This window comes from Photinus pyralis, unplaced genomic scaffold (genome assembly GCF_008802855.1).
Source record: "Photinus pyralis isolate 1611_PpyrPB1 unplaced genomic scaffold, Ppyr1.3 Ppyr1.4_LG2, whole genome shotgun sequence".
Taxonomy (NCBI): Eukaryota; Metazoa; Arthropoda; class Insecta; order Coleoptera; family Lampyridae; genus Photinus; species Photinus pyralis.
The window spans coordinates 22,513,011-22,527,466 of NW_022170403.1; the positions used below are offsets into that span (position 1 = coordinate 22,513,011).

The window sequence follows — 14,456 nt, forward strand, 5'->3', positions numbered from 1 at the left end:
TAAGTCAATTAACGCGATTAGTATCCGACGGATTCGAAAGTAATGAATATGTACGAGTAACGTGTCTGGATTTTAGTAAGGCGTTCGATTGCGTGTCTCAAACGATTTTAGTGAGCAAACTTAGGCTTTACGGCTTTGACAACAGTAGTGCAAAATTAATACAGTCATTCCTAACGAACCGTCTACAATATGTGTCATATAACAATTGTCTGTCAACAATATCGGAAGTCAAACATGGTGTGCCACAAGGATCAGTTTTGGGGCCAATTTTATTTCTTATATATATTAACGATCTTCCAAATTGTGATCCAAATACACGTCATATTATCTTTGCTGACGATACAACCCTAATTAATCTATATGACGATGTACAAAATATTGAACCCGGTACGAACTCAGCTGTAAGTAAGGTAGAAGAATGGCTCAAGTCAAATAAATTGCTAATGAATAAAGCTAAAATACAACATTTGGTATTAACCCTTAAACGAACCAAAGTATTAAGCGAACGCAGAGGGCTTGGATTATTGGGCGTAACACTTGATTCGGAGTTGAAGTGGGACCAACATGTTAACGTTCAGCGTGTTAAATTAGCTAGAGCACTATTTTTGATTCGCAATTTAATAAGGGTGACTCGAAGGAAACTGTTATGGCAGCATACTATGGCATATTTCATTCGGTATTATCTTATGCAATTCTTGCATGGGGCCATTCTGCCCACTCTCGAGTATTATTTGGTTTGCAGCGCAAATGTATACGATTATTAAAAAACCTTAAATACAGAGATTGTTGTCGTCAGGGTTTTATCGAATTAAATATATTGACATTACCTTGCATTTACATACAGCAATGTTTAATATATACTAAAGAACACATGACTACTTACTAACTGTAAGCACGGATATTCATACTTACAATACAAGGAACAAAGAGAATCTTTATATACCGTTTCATACATTAAACAAGACCAAAGATGGCACTACATTTTACGGCATGAAATTTTTCAATGTCTTGCCAAAACAAATAAAATATTTAGATTTGCACGCATTTAAAAACTGTGTAAATAGTTACCTTAAACGAAAAGCTTTTTATTCTTATGAAGAATTTTTAAAAGATAAATTTGATAACATTTAAGTTTTAAAAGCAACAGTACCTTGTGTGATCATGTTCTCGTGTCCTTTGTCTTTTTTTTTTAATATTATGTAATTGTACCTGATGACGTGTGAAAATACTATTGTATAGATCACAAATAATAAAATGAAAAATGAAAAAATGAAAATAGTGGCGGTGCTGTAGCAAAAAAATGGAAGTTGCCGAAATGTTGTCCAACAGTGGTGGACCTCCATCAGTTAGACAGTCTACTTTTACTGCTCCTCCAGCAACAGCTTCCAGTTCCAATGCTGGTTTTATACAGCCTGAATTAGGTAACCCAGAAAATACTAATGTGTTGCAGCAAAATCTGCCCGGCATTTCAGTCAATGCAGGAGTAAATTCAACCGTTACAATTACTATTTACAATAATTACAACACCTCTTCATAATGTATAATTTTGTACAGTTAAGCAAGTTGTTTAGTTTAGTATACTTCTGTTTTATTCTTATTCCGCATTACTTATTTATTACTGACAACTGAGCGCAGTCACTTGATCAATCGTATTGACGTAGGTTGCTTAATAGTCCAGTCAAATTAGCTCTAAAAGTAGTATAAACTGGATGTTGTCATTTCACTGAACGAATCGGGACAATTATTGGAAAAGATTGTTTTACGGTTTCACTATGTATAAAAAAATTGGGAACACTCTTGTAGTCCCCCAGTTTGAAAGACAAAGCATCCCTTTTTCTACTTGTTTATTTAATTAATCAATGAGTATGAAACCTACGGTGATCTGGTTTGTCATATTGTTTTGTTATCAAAAGAAGTTACTAAATACGGATTCTCAAAAAGATCGGATGAATTTTACTTAATAAAAGTGTTAATTTTCGAGATTACTTTTTTTACATTTTTCCATAAATAACAATAACATTGACGTTTATTGAAAAACATTTCAAAAATATTTACTTGTATAATGTACGAGTATATCGAGAATTGATGTTAAGACTTAAAATTTACGTACTGTATCATATTCGTATAATTTAAGACATTTTGGCAAAGTCAATTCAAATTCAATAGACAATCACGTTTTCCAATTATTTTTCAATTACGAGTCACATGGGCCTGTGTAAATACTACAAAAGCAGTTAATTACATTTTAATTGTCAACATCTGTTATATCCGTGTTCATATTGATGAAAATACTTTTGCGAATAAATCCGTTGTACGGACTACGCAAATTAAAAATAGAAAGCGTATCATACCTGCAGCAACTATGGTTGATCCTCCAGCGGGAATTCCTAAAGACAAATTTATTTCTCCCCTCTCTTCAATGAAAGCGACCGTTCCCACAATTAAAAATGAAATACCACAAACGATCTGGAATTAAAAAGAAAAATTTTATTTCATATGCCTTCTTGAATAGGACTTGATTAAAGTTAATTACCTAATTGATAATTAATCTGCAACGGATTGCGGTTTCCCAATTACTTTCATTGCAGCTGTTGTTCAAATTAGCATGTTGTAAGTTGATAAGACAAAGAAAGGCAAACGATAGCTTAGATAGCTAATGTATACCTAATCTTACAATGGGATGAATATGTCAAGAAGTGGCAAACCGTTCGAATACCAAACAGTCTGCAAAGTCATTAACGACATTTACCCAGAAAGTTGAACATTCCCTCTAAATTAAATTTTCGGTGCACGCTTGAAACGAATTCTTATAATGCTTTTATCAAATATTCAAAGTATTCATCGATCAATCGGGACTTATTTAAGATATACGTTTAAAGCAAAATTTAATTAAACGAAATTTAATTACCTGCAGTACTCTAAAACGTAGAACGGTAGCGAAGGGATAATATTCCTCCAATAGGGTTTCCGCATTTTTATCCAAATCAGACGGTGCGACAGATTCTTTCAGTCGGGACAAACTAACCTGAAAGAATTGACTAGAATTACTAAGGCGTATATTAACGGCAATTCAGTGTAATGTGGCGCAATTTCTTTATTGCACGGGACTTTTAGAATGTAAAGTGGAAAACTTTTATCCTGCGATAAGTAAGCATTAAGCGCCCAGCAAACTTTGTGGGGCAGATAAATTTAAAAAGTGGTAGGTAGTCTACATTTAAGGCGAATAATTATTGAAGGTAAAACAAAAACAGCAATATGAATATTTAAATTGTAAATAAATTATAACATTAGTCGTAGTCTAATTAATAATGCATTTTAGGAGAGTAAATGAAATCGTGTAACCCTACTTACCGTAATTGATATTTCAAATTAATCTACAGAATGTGAGCAAATGTCACCCCAGGCATTCTAACAAGGTTTGTATTCCTAATCTTCGGGATGAGCTGAAATTTCAACCAAATTTACAAGATCGTACTTTATATGTTTACATATAAATATTTTCTTAAAATTTTGCCACACCCACTTATCTCCCTCTTTGGTAATATGAACCACATCCCCTTTTTTTCTAAAATCTAAGACAAAACTGTATAGATCAGATAAATACTATTCAAGATACAAGGTTGAAAAATCCTCTGACGTGATTGAAGATTGATTCTTCTGTGAGCTATGTTTATTACGTTCAAAGTTGACTAGTTTCCATGTATCTCGGATTTTGTTGTTGGATTTATTCAGAAAATTGTCATATGCAATGTTTTTTGCAGAGATTATAGCTCTGCGGTATTCCCTCTTATATGTCTTTAACTGACTATGGTTTTTATTTACTTCACAAATTGATTTTAAGGACCTGAGTTTACTTCGCATACATTTTAGTTCCTTGTTTAAACCAGTATACAGGATTTTTGTTGGCACCCCTACACTTATCACGTAGAGGAAAGTGAACAGTGTAATTTGATCTTTGGTGAACAGGAATTAATGACTGAAAATGACTAACCAAGTAATTCGCCATGGAAGTAGAATTGTTCATATCGGTGTCAACAATGCACAAGTTGACATTGAGTAAATCACTTTTAAAATTTTCAATGTTTTTACATGAATAAGTTCGTGTTGGGCGAGGTGTATTATTTGACGGAATTTGACTTTTAAAAGTTAAATACTGACCCCTGTGGTCTGATAAACAAGGCTCAATCACCTCACATTGAAAAGTGTTCTGAGTCAAATTCAAGATGATGTTATCAACGCATGTGGCAGTGCTCGCAGTGACTCTAGTGTAATCCACAATCGTAGTTTTTAAGCCCAAAGATACGGTGACAGACAACAAATCAGATAAGAGATTTAACAATAAAATTAACATTGAAGTCTCCTGCTAAGATAATGTAATTACACCTTTGCGAAAAGAAGGCCAAAACACTTTCTAATTTTTCTAAAAATATGTCACCTTTTGGTGATCTATATACAGTAACAATAACAATTTTTCTTATTGGAATTAAAACACCGCAAAACTCAGCATCCAGTTCTGCGCTGAATTGTTTTACACACAGATTCACATTCAATAGTCTTTACAAAAAATACAAACACCTTCATGGACTTGTTTAACTCTACAGTACTTAGACCCTAACTTATATCCAGGAATTTTTACAGAGTCTAGCTAGATTGTCTTCATTCAACCAGTGTTCGGAAAGGCAGAGAAAGTCGGTATCACATTCGTTTAAAAATAAGGACAGTTGTTCAAGTTTATTTGATAAACACTGTATATTAATGTGAAACAGATGCACATTGTTGTCATTTTTTGAAGTTTTGACGTTCGTGAGGCGCTTATTACCCGACCTTTTAGGAATGTAACCCTCACCACTACCCGGAAACCCGATGAACTTTACTTTATGTCTAAAACTTAATTCTAATTTTACCGTCGTTAGTAATGGGCAGCGGTCTTTCTTAATCCTAAAAAATTTCTTGTGTTACTGAAGGTGAAATTGTGTTCCTGTGAGCTCTTTACTGAACCGTTGATTACCACCGGAATATGTTCCACTATGGGACCCACCTTATCCATCCTTGTCAAGGAAATTTTTTGCACAAGGACCCTTGACAGCTTAATTTTAGCACGCCTGTTTAGATGAATGCCGCTCCGTACGAAATCCATTTTTAATAAAACTTGATTTACGTCCAGAAAGTAAAAGTTTTCTCTATTATAAGTGATACGTTGCAATAGGTTGTTAATCGCACTATAGTTATTTGTTTCATTAGTACAAAAAATGACAGTTTTCGGGACGAGGAAGATAGTTGCTGGACGACGCGTTAGCGGAGTCCAGCAACCTTCCGAGTCCCGAAAACGCATTTTTTGTACGAATAAAACATAAAATTTTTTCTCCAACCCCCTTTACTTCAAATTATATTCGAATTTAACCAATAGATTCAGTCACAGTTTCACTACTAGTATGAGAACTTCTGCTTTCTTGTCCTCACGTGTCATGCCACTCTAGTTTTTAGGTTAACTTATAACCTATTCGTTCTTACTTCTTACTTCTCTCCTCTCGCGACTTTGTAGGGAGCAAATCTAAGGTAGCATGTTCTGCCGTTTCTATAATCTCTGGCGGAGTGCAATCCATGTCGCTATCAGTTTCAGTCATTTCTATTGTATACACAATTAATATTGTTATATTTTGTATTGAAATAAAAAACTTACCATACAGTTTTTTAATTAAAATTAATTGCAATTTTGAATTCAAAATGACAGATAATAGTGCAATGGGTCTAAAGTAGATGGCGTTACGCGCGACGGCAGGTTGTATACGTATAATAATTACGTGCACCGAATATGTAAATTACGTTACACATGGTTTAAATAAAAATAGCGAGCGTAAATCATTTTCAATACATGTACATACGTATAGGTAACAGCATTATTTGCATTGAATATGCAATATATTTGATTTGTATGTATAGAAATATCTTACAACCTGCAACGTAAAACCGTTGAGTGAAGGATTCACTCAACGGTAAAACTATGTCAATGTGACATATGTAATTTTTTAATTGGCCAACTTTCAAGGTCAATTTCTTTTTGGTACTAGGACCAAAAGTATCCACTTTTTGTACAGTTGCCATGGTGAAGGCGATTAATCCGCAAAACGTCAATTTTACGTACCGAACACTGTCACAAAATAGCGTCTTATTCAGGTGGTTGGAGAAAAATTTTTGTATTGTACCGAGGGTTAGTAAAATTGAATGGGATTGATACAAAAAACGTATTAATAGTTACATTAAGATTAAGTAGTTGAAGTAAATTATTATTTATATTTTGTAAGTTGAAGTTATGAGACATAACATCATTTGCACCGGCCATTATAACAATACAGTCAGTACCACTTGATTGCTTTGCTACACTTTCAAAGTTTTCGACAACACTAGAAAATTTTGCATGTCGCTGTAAAGTCGTTATTGGAATAATCGTTCAAAATTTCGCTTAAGCCTCGACCATGACTGTTTGCTAAAATGCAATGACGTGACCAGTAGTAGCACTCATTGCAAAGGATCCTATGTTCACGACATTTTGAGTATGCGTAAAAAAGAGAATTTGTAGACTTGTAGACGATAAATGACAAGTGTTTCTAATTTAAATACCTACCTACCACATCCATTTGGACGTATTAGAGCCCCTTCGTACCAGTCGTTTTTTGAAGCAGCTGGTAGCGTGACCCCTTCACACGGTGCGATTTGCAGCGCCACAAGTAGCACGAAGCGATTTTCAGAAGCGCCTTCACGCCATTAAAAAATGGTGTCTGGTTTGAGGAGAGTTGATTTACTTGTGCCTTAGTAAAGAGCGTACATATTTGTGTACTGATATTTTGTATATAAAGCTAAGTTTGTTATGTTTAAGATTGTTATTACTGATATCTGAGGGTTGTAGTTCGACCTTTGAAGGAAGGCGAAGCCGTATTAGGCTAAATACTTCATATTGTGTGGTAAAAACCATTGTAGCACGGTGTGGCAAATTCGAAAATTATAACAGAAATTGTACAGAAGAGACTTGTAATAAACTTCAGTTCTTACTTATCTGAGAAATTTCCGCATAACCGTATCTTTTTTTCGAAGACCCTCTGCGCAGCGTTTCAAAAACGCATCTTGAGAAGGAGCTCCTAGAATCTTACATAATATAAAATACAAATGAAAGTGGTGCCCAAATCGAAAAATCAAAGCATGCGGTGCGTCTGGGTCCGCCAGTGACGTCACTACACGCGGCGAAAAAATTCAGTGATCGAGCAATCCTTAATTATATAGCATCCTTGTGTATTAACAATAGATGTGGAAGTTTTAAACGTGACCAGTGCGATTAAAAGTGGGTACTTACAAAATTATGTTACCAACCAAACATATTATTGTGTTACCGACTGATGATATAAAAAAAAACTAATTTACAATATTAATTTTAACCTTTTCTACGCAATTCGTTACAACTCTTTCGGAAAGAATTTTTCCGCATTCCCACTAAATGCAGCACTCCCTACGGTCGTGCTGCAAACAAAGTGTGCGGAAAAATTAACTTACCGAACTTGTTAGGTAAATAACTATTACGGTTTTGTAAAACGGCAAATTAGTAAACAGATTTTTCCCTAAAAAAATATTTAAACTAATTAGGGGAGCTAGTATATACTTAGATTAAGGGCAAATTTTTCTACTAACGACAATAGCATGGAAATAAAAACACTTTTTGTTTGCCACATTTATATAAATAAATAATTTATGGGTAGCTCCATGTTTATTACGTTCTGAAATATAGTCGTCTGCCACTGCCATGCTTATTTGGCCACCAGGTATCATAAATCAAAAGGTCTTCTTTGACAAAATACACCCAAATAACGTGAAATTATATATAAATGAAAATGGAAAACTGGAGGAAAACTCAAAGTTTATTGTGGAAGGAAGGAAACAAAACGGATGAGTATCATTAAGCACACTCGACTATAAAGTTTTATGTAAAATTTTTATTATTCAAGGAATTGAGAGACTCTCCTGTTGTCTGACCTTTTATATAATGTGGTTAAATGCAGACCAAGTTTACTTGCGACGTAAAAAGTACCTAGGCATTTCGGGGGAGGTAAATTAATCTCACAAAATTTGGTTAGAATAAACATTGCCGGTTATTCATCACGTAAATCGCATTTTTAATGTAGGCACGGCAAACAATGAGGAATAATCCCTGTGAAATTGAAAGTGTAAATTAAGGACCATAATTAACCCTCGATCCGTTTTTACCGCTTACTTACTGTTTGCAATGTGAGATGAAAATCTATTACAAAAAAAATCGCATAGAATCAAAGGATTTACATTGGTAATTGTACGTTACCGATATTAAGGAAAATTGTATTAAATGTGCCACTTGGTGTACTATCATTGAGTAAAAAATTACGGTGATATGACGTGGTTAACTGCTATTCGTAACCTCTGATTTTTCCAATTAGAATCTACGTATTTAATTTTTGCAGTCAACCTCAAATTTCATTTGACAAGAGTATGGTGATTAGAAGAATGATTCTCAAAAACAAATAGGTTGTGCCTAATATTTTTTTCATCTTTTTCTTGTAAACAGTGCTATAAAATTTAGAACTACCACTCATATAACAGAAATGCAGGTGAGTTATTCCCTACAAAATTACGTTGACGATAATGATTGGACAATTGTCCTGGCAACAGTGGCAACATTGGTCAATATTAAGATTGACCAAACACTAACATTAGGTGATATTATTGGAAAAAGTTGAAAAAGTGGTTGGATCGAATTTTTTTGGTGACCCGAAATCGGATCCTACTATCGGGTCCCATTACACTTATTCGTAATTGTTGGTAGCAAATCCGATATGTAAACACAAACCACCAAAACAACCCGTAACAAAACTCGAAAGAATAATCGTATGAAAAATCGCGCGGGAAATCGTAAGCTATTAAAGGAGTATCCCAAATTCTAAACAGAATTAAAAGTTTCTCCAAAAAATGTGGGGTGTTTCATTTCATTTTATTATATAGTATTTTCACACCTCAATTACATAATATTTAAAAAAAAAGACAAAGGACACGAGAACATGAGATCTTATCTGAAAAATATATCATCTTTAAAAATATGTTTAAAGAATATTATTCGCTTTATCAGAAACAGCTCGTTATAACCAAAAAACGATATTTGGACTCTAAGTTGAAAAATGCAACCAACAAGCCGAAAATGACTTGGAATATTATTAATTCTTTAAATGGAAGGTCAAGAAGACCCACGGAAATTACAATTCTCAGAGGGAGTAAAGGTCCCTAACTGGGAAGCGATTAATGAAGTTTACAGATGTACGAGATGTGGGAACGCATATAATTGTCGACATTCCTATTACTAAAACTGATAAAGGACGAAGTTTTATTATTATTGAGGAATCTGAAATGAAAGCATTGCAGTTAATACGGAATTACATATCTCTGCGACCTGAAGGTGTGTCTAATGAAAGATTCTTCCTAAGCCTGCGGGGAAATCTTTGCACGTCTCAGCCTGTGGGCAAAAACACACTTGGAAGCAAAATTGCAACATATTTGGGGTTGCCCGAAGCTAAAGGTTATACAGGACATTGCCTACGACGTACAAGTGCCACTCTCCATTCTGATGCTGGAGGTAGTATGACCAACTTGATGAAATTGGGCGGGTGGCAGAGCCAATCAGTGGCAAAGGATTATATAGATGACAGTCATCGCTTGAAGCAGAACAATGCTTGTCTCCTAGCTGGCGTGTATACAAGCACCTATACTGAAATGAAGGCAATGTCGATCATGGAAAAAGATACGTCACCCAAAAGAACCGAATCGGTTGAGGAAAGAAAATTTATGGGTCTGGGCCAAGCTAGTGCGGTATTCTCTGGACAGTTCCAGAACTGTTCTTTTTACTTCAAAGAATAGCGGTAGGATAATGCGACATCAATGCAGTCCTTTTTATTTAGTTGTTGAAAATAAAAAGTTCGTACCTACAGATTCATTATTCCATATTTATAGAATTTACAGAAATAACGCCCTTGGGCGTTATAGAAATAATGCCCGTTGCTACGCATAATTGGGGTTGTCATGGTGGAGTGCATTATTTGTCATTTAATGTATCTTGATTTAGGATTATTATAACTGAATAATGATCAAGTATGACATAATAGTTATTAAGGTATTCTTTAAACACTCTTTTTTAATGTAATTATCTCGGTAGCTATTCACATTCATATTCATATTTATTATTTGTCACGAAATACATTCCATATACTTGTATAAGAACAAAACGTACGTAACAATGTGTCAATTTTACATAAATTATAATCTTAAGGTAAAGCATACAATGAACAATAAACAATAAAATCATCTTTCGAGATATTCGCTCAAGTGGTAATATGACTGCTCCATCAAAAAGTTTTCTAAATTTCGAAAAGGAAGTAATTTCTTTAATATTGCTCGGTAAGGCATTGAAAATTTGGCACGCTCGGAATAACAAATTCTTTTGAAAGAGTGTGGTCCTATGTCTACAAGGATAATAAAGTAGGACCCAGTATGGATCCTTGCGGGACCCCTGACAAAATTGGCGTTGCTACACCGCGCTGCCCATTAGGTAATTCAAACTAGCTCCGATCTGCCCCGTAGGTAGGATTCAAACAATTTTAGAATAGTTCCTCGAATACCGTAATGGGATAACTTACTAATCAACTTTTCATGGCAAACAGTGTCGAAAGCCGCAGAAAAATACGGTTAAAAGCCGACGATCGACAGCTGTTACAGCTCTGGCAACATACTCACATAGCGCTGTGTTAGTCGACCTGTTTTTTATAAAACCATGTTGAGAGTTATTAATGATCTTAAATGTTGTTAGATAACTAATTAATTGATTATTAATAACAATTTCGAAAACTTTAGAAAAGCTGATCGGCCTGTAGTTGCAGACTTCACTTGGATTTCCTTTTTTTAACAGTGGCCTTACGATCGCTATCTTTAGACGACTCGGAAAAATACCGGTGCTACAACTTAAATTGATAATGTGGCATAGAGGCTTAGATATTAAAAAATTGACCGATTTTATTAAATTGTTACTAATTTCGTCGTATCCACAAGAAAACGAAGATTTCAATGACCGAATCGCAGATCGTACATCTTCATCAACAATCGGTGTTACAAACATTGAATTACTAAATGACGGTGAAAAAGGCATGTTTATATTATGAGTTGGTTGACTAGTGATGTTATAAAAACGTGAAAAATGAGTGGTGAACATATCAATGGCCTTAGGGTCAGATACAGTAGCTCCATCCTCGGTGATCTTTACATCTTTACTTTAATACGACCAGTTTCTGTGTTTATAATATTCCAGATTGTTTTAGTTTTATTAGTAGAGCTCTTTAATTTAGAATCGTAGAATAACTGTTTTGATGCAAGCAGTTGCTTTTGATAGTACGCATGGTACTCTTTATAATTATTAGTGAGTTCGGGATATCTCTTAGATAAGATTTTTAAATCTATGACCTTTCGTTGCAATTCATAAAGCTTCGGAGTTATCCATGGGTGTAATTTACGTTTACTCTTAGAATTTACTAGAGTTAGAGGAAAATTAAGATTAAAGTAATACATAAAAGTATTTAAAAAATTATCAAGGGCCTGTTCAGGGTCATCACTGCCGAATACGTCTCTCCATTCTTCTCTTGAGAGGTCTGCACTAAATTGCTCTTTATTCGTTGGAGAAAACATCCTTTGTTTACGTTGGCTAAAACGATCCCCTATTGATTGACTTTGGATTGCGATCTTTAATAATTGACCATGGTGATCCGACAGGCAAAAGTCAATGTTATCTAAACTACATGCAATAGACTCCGAAATGAAAACGTTGTCTAGACAGGTTTTTGTTGTGGGCGTAACCCTCGTTGGTTCATGGAGTAATATTTTTAGACCAAAAGAGTATAAAAGGTCATTAAGCGCGGTCGTATTTACATTTACGGTATTTAGAAAATTAATATTAAAATCACCGCACAAGATAATTTTTGAAACAGACACTATTTCTTCTAAGATATTTTCCAGTAAATTAAGGAATATGGCAACATCTCCACCTGGTGGTCTATATGCAGCAACAACGACACAGTTTAGATTAATTAGCTTAACTGCACAAAACTCAAAATGACCCTCGCAGGGTTGTACGTTTAATTTGAATGCAGTAACGTGTACATCATTTTTGCTGTAAATTGCCGTCCCCCGATGCTTCATTGAAATACGGCAAAATTGCGAAACCAACGAGTAATCAGTAATGTTTATACACATTAATTTATCTTTAGGTTGCCAGTGCTCAGTAAATAACAACAAATCTAGTGAATGCTTAGCAGAGATTAGTTCTAAATCTAGTAATTTATTTGACAGACACTGGATATTCTGATGGAGCAGAGATATACTCGTTCCTAGACAAAGATGAGCGTTTCTGGTTTTTTTAGTGGCTATTATACTATTATTAACAACTGTCTTAGAATTATTATTTACATTGTCGTTGTAGTTTTTTATAAAAAATTTTTGCACTCACTAATAGTTTTGGATACACAAGATTATCATAGTTGATGTAGGTGACGCGCCCGTTGACCTGTGTTTCCATACATGAATTCAAGATACCAATTACTTCTCTTAAAAGTATCAATTTACCCATTCTATTTAAGTGTAAACCGTGTTTGGTGAAATGTCTAGAATTTAATAAGCTATTTACATCTATATACATGAAACGTCCCGAGTGTTTTTTAAGCGCACTGTAAACCATGGTATTGTTCTGGTAGATGAATTTATTTAAAACCACTCTATTTGACCAAAAAGGAGTTGAGATACATATCAGGTTTAGTCTCTGAGTAAGGCCGCTTAATTTCTTGTTCTTGTCTCGATTTTGGTTCCCTTAAGAGCATCGTTGGATCCACCCATCACAATTAAATAATCCTCACATGTAAAATGCTTTGTCAGTTCTTCTACGTTAACAAGTACTTCATCCAAGCTCGCGTTAGGTTTGAAAAAGTTTGATATGTTATACTTGGCGTCCGGCATTAGGTCACGGAGCAATATTCCTATGCCTCTGGCTTGACTATCACCCAAAATTAGGATTTCATTTTTTCGTTTCGAAGATGAAGGAGCGTTCTCCGATGATAGTCGTCGTCGGTCAGTTTTTGGCACCAGCCTTGGGGTGGGATCATGGATTATGGAAGTGGACGAAATCGGGTTGCTAGTTGCCCCAACAAGTTCGTCAAACAGCGATTTATTAGCGGCTTTGTCACATACAACTTGTGAAGCAGTATTAAGCGATGAAAGAGCTTCGTTTACTTTTTGAGATGCGTCAAAAGAATTAGACCGGTCACGATTGCGTTTAGGTGTAGATTGCTTTTTAGTTTTATTTGCTCGTGTCACAACTTGGACGGCTACGTCATTCTTATTTGAAATCGCACGCGTTCCCTCGTTGACAACTTTTTTTGAGTTTTTCAAAACATTAGTACCTGTATCTTTAGCGATTACGTCGGTTTGAGTAGAGTTTGAAACAAATTTATATGCAGTTTGGATGGCAACATCATTACAATACTTCACAGTTTGAGTTGCTGTGTGTGTACAGTTTACATTAGGCTTTGGTTTTACAACTTCCGATTCTAGTTTTTCTAAAAGCTCAAGGTTTTCTTTACGTAGGTTTTTGATTTCCATTTTTTGGTTAAAAACAAATAGTTGCAGTTTGGAATTTTCTTCGGTAAGTGAACTCTCCATTGAAGTGCTCTCATTGAGGTTGTCTGTACAGTTTACATTAGGCTTTGGTTTTACAACTTCCGATTCTAGTTTTTCTAAAAGCTCAAGGTTTTCTTTACGTAGGTTTTTGATTTCCATTTTTTGGTTAAAAACAAATAGTTGCAGTTTGGAATTTTCTTCGGTAAGTGAACTCTCCATTGAAGTGCTCTCATTGAGGTTGTCTGTACAGTTTACATTAGGCTTTGGTTTTACAACTTCCGATTCTAGTTTTTCTAAAAGCTCAAGGTTTTCTTTACGTAGGTTTTTGATTTCCATTTTTTGGTTAAAAACAAATAGTTGCAGTTTGGAATTTTCTTCGGTAAGTGAACTCTCCATTGAAGTGCTCTCATTGAGGTTGTCTGTACAGTTTACATTAGGCTTTGGTTTTACAACTTCCGATTCTAGTTTTTCTAAAAGCTCAAGGTTTTCTTTACGTAGGTTTTTGATTTCCATTTTTTGGTTAAAAACAAATAGTTGCAGTTTGGAATTTTCTTCGGTAAGTGAACTCTCCATTGAAGTGCTCTCATTGAGGTTGTCTTCGATCTGTCTTTTGAGGGAGTAGTTGTACTTTTTAAGTGATGATATTTCAAGCTGTAATTCGTTAATTACAACAATGTGATCCATGACTGCCGTAGATAATTAATTAAACCTCTGTTTGCACAATAAATATAAAAATT

General features: G+C 34.7%; 1 long non-coding RNA gene across 1 annotated transcript; it reads right to left on the bottom strand.

The window, feature by feature from the left end:
- Positions 1-2,406: 2,406 nt before the first annotated feature.
- LOC116165164 lies at positions 2,407-4,187 on the bottom strand. The gene is made up of 3 exons (XR_004144092.1): positions 3,352-4,187; positions 2,909-3,025; positions 2,407-2,466 (listed from the first exon to the last, which is right to left on the bottom strand). It is a non-coding gene; the product is annotated as an uncharacterized LOC116165164 (long non-coding RNA).
- Positions 4,188-14,456: the final 10,269 nt, after the last annotated feature.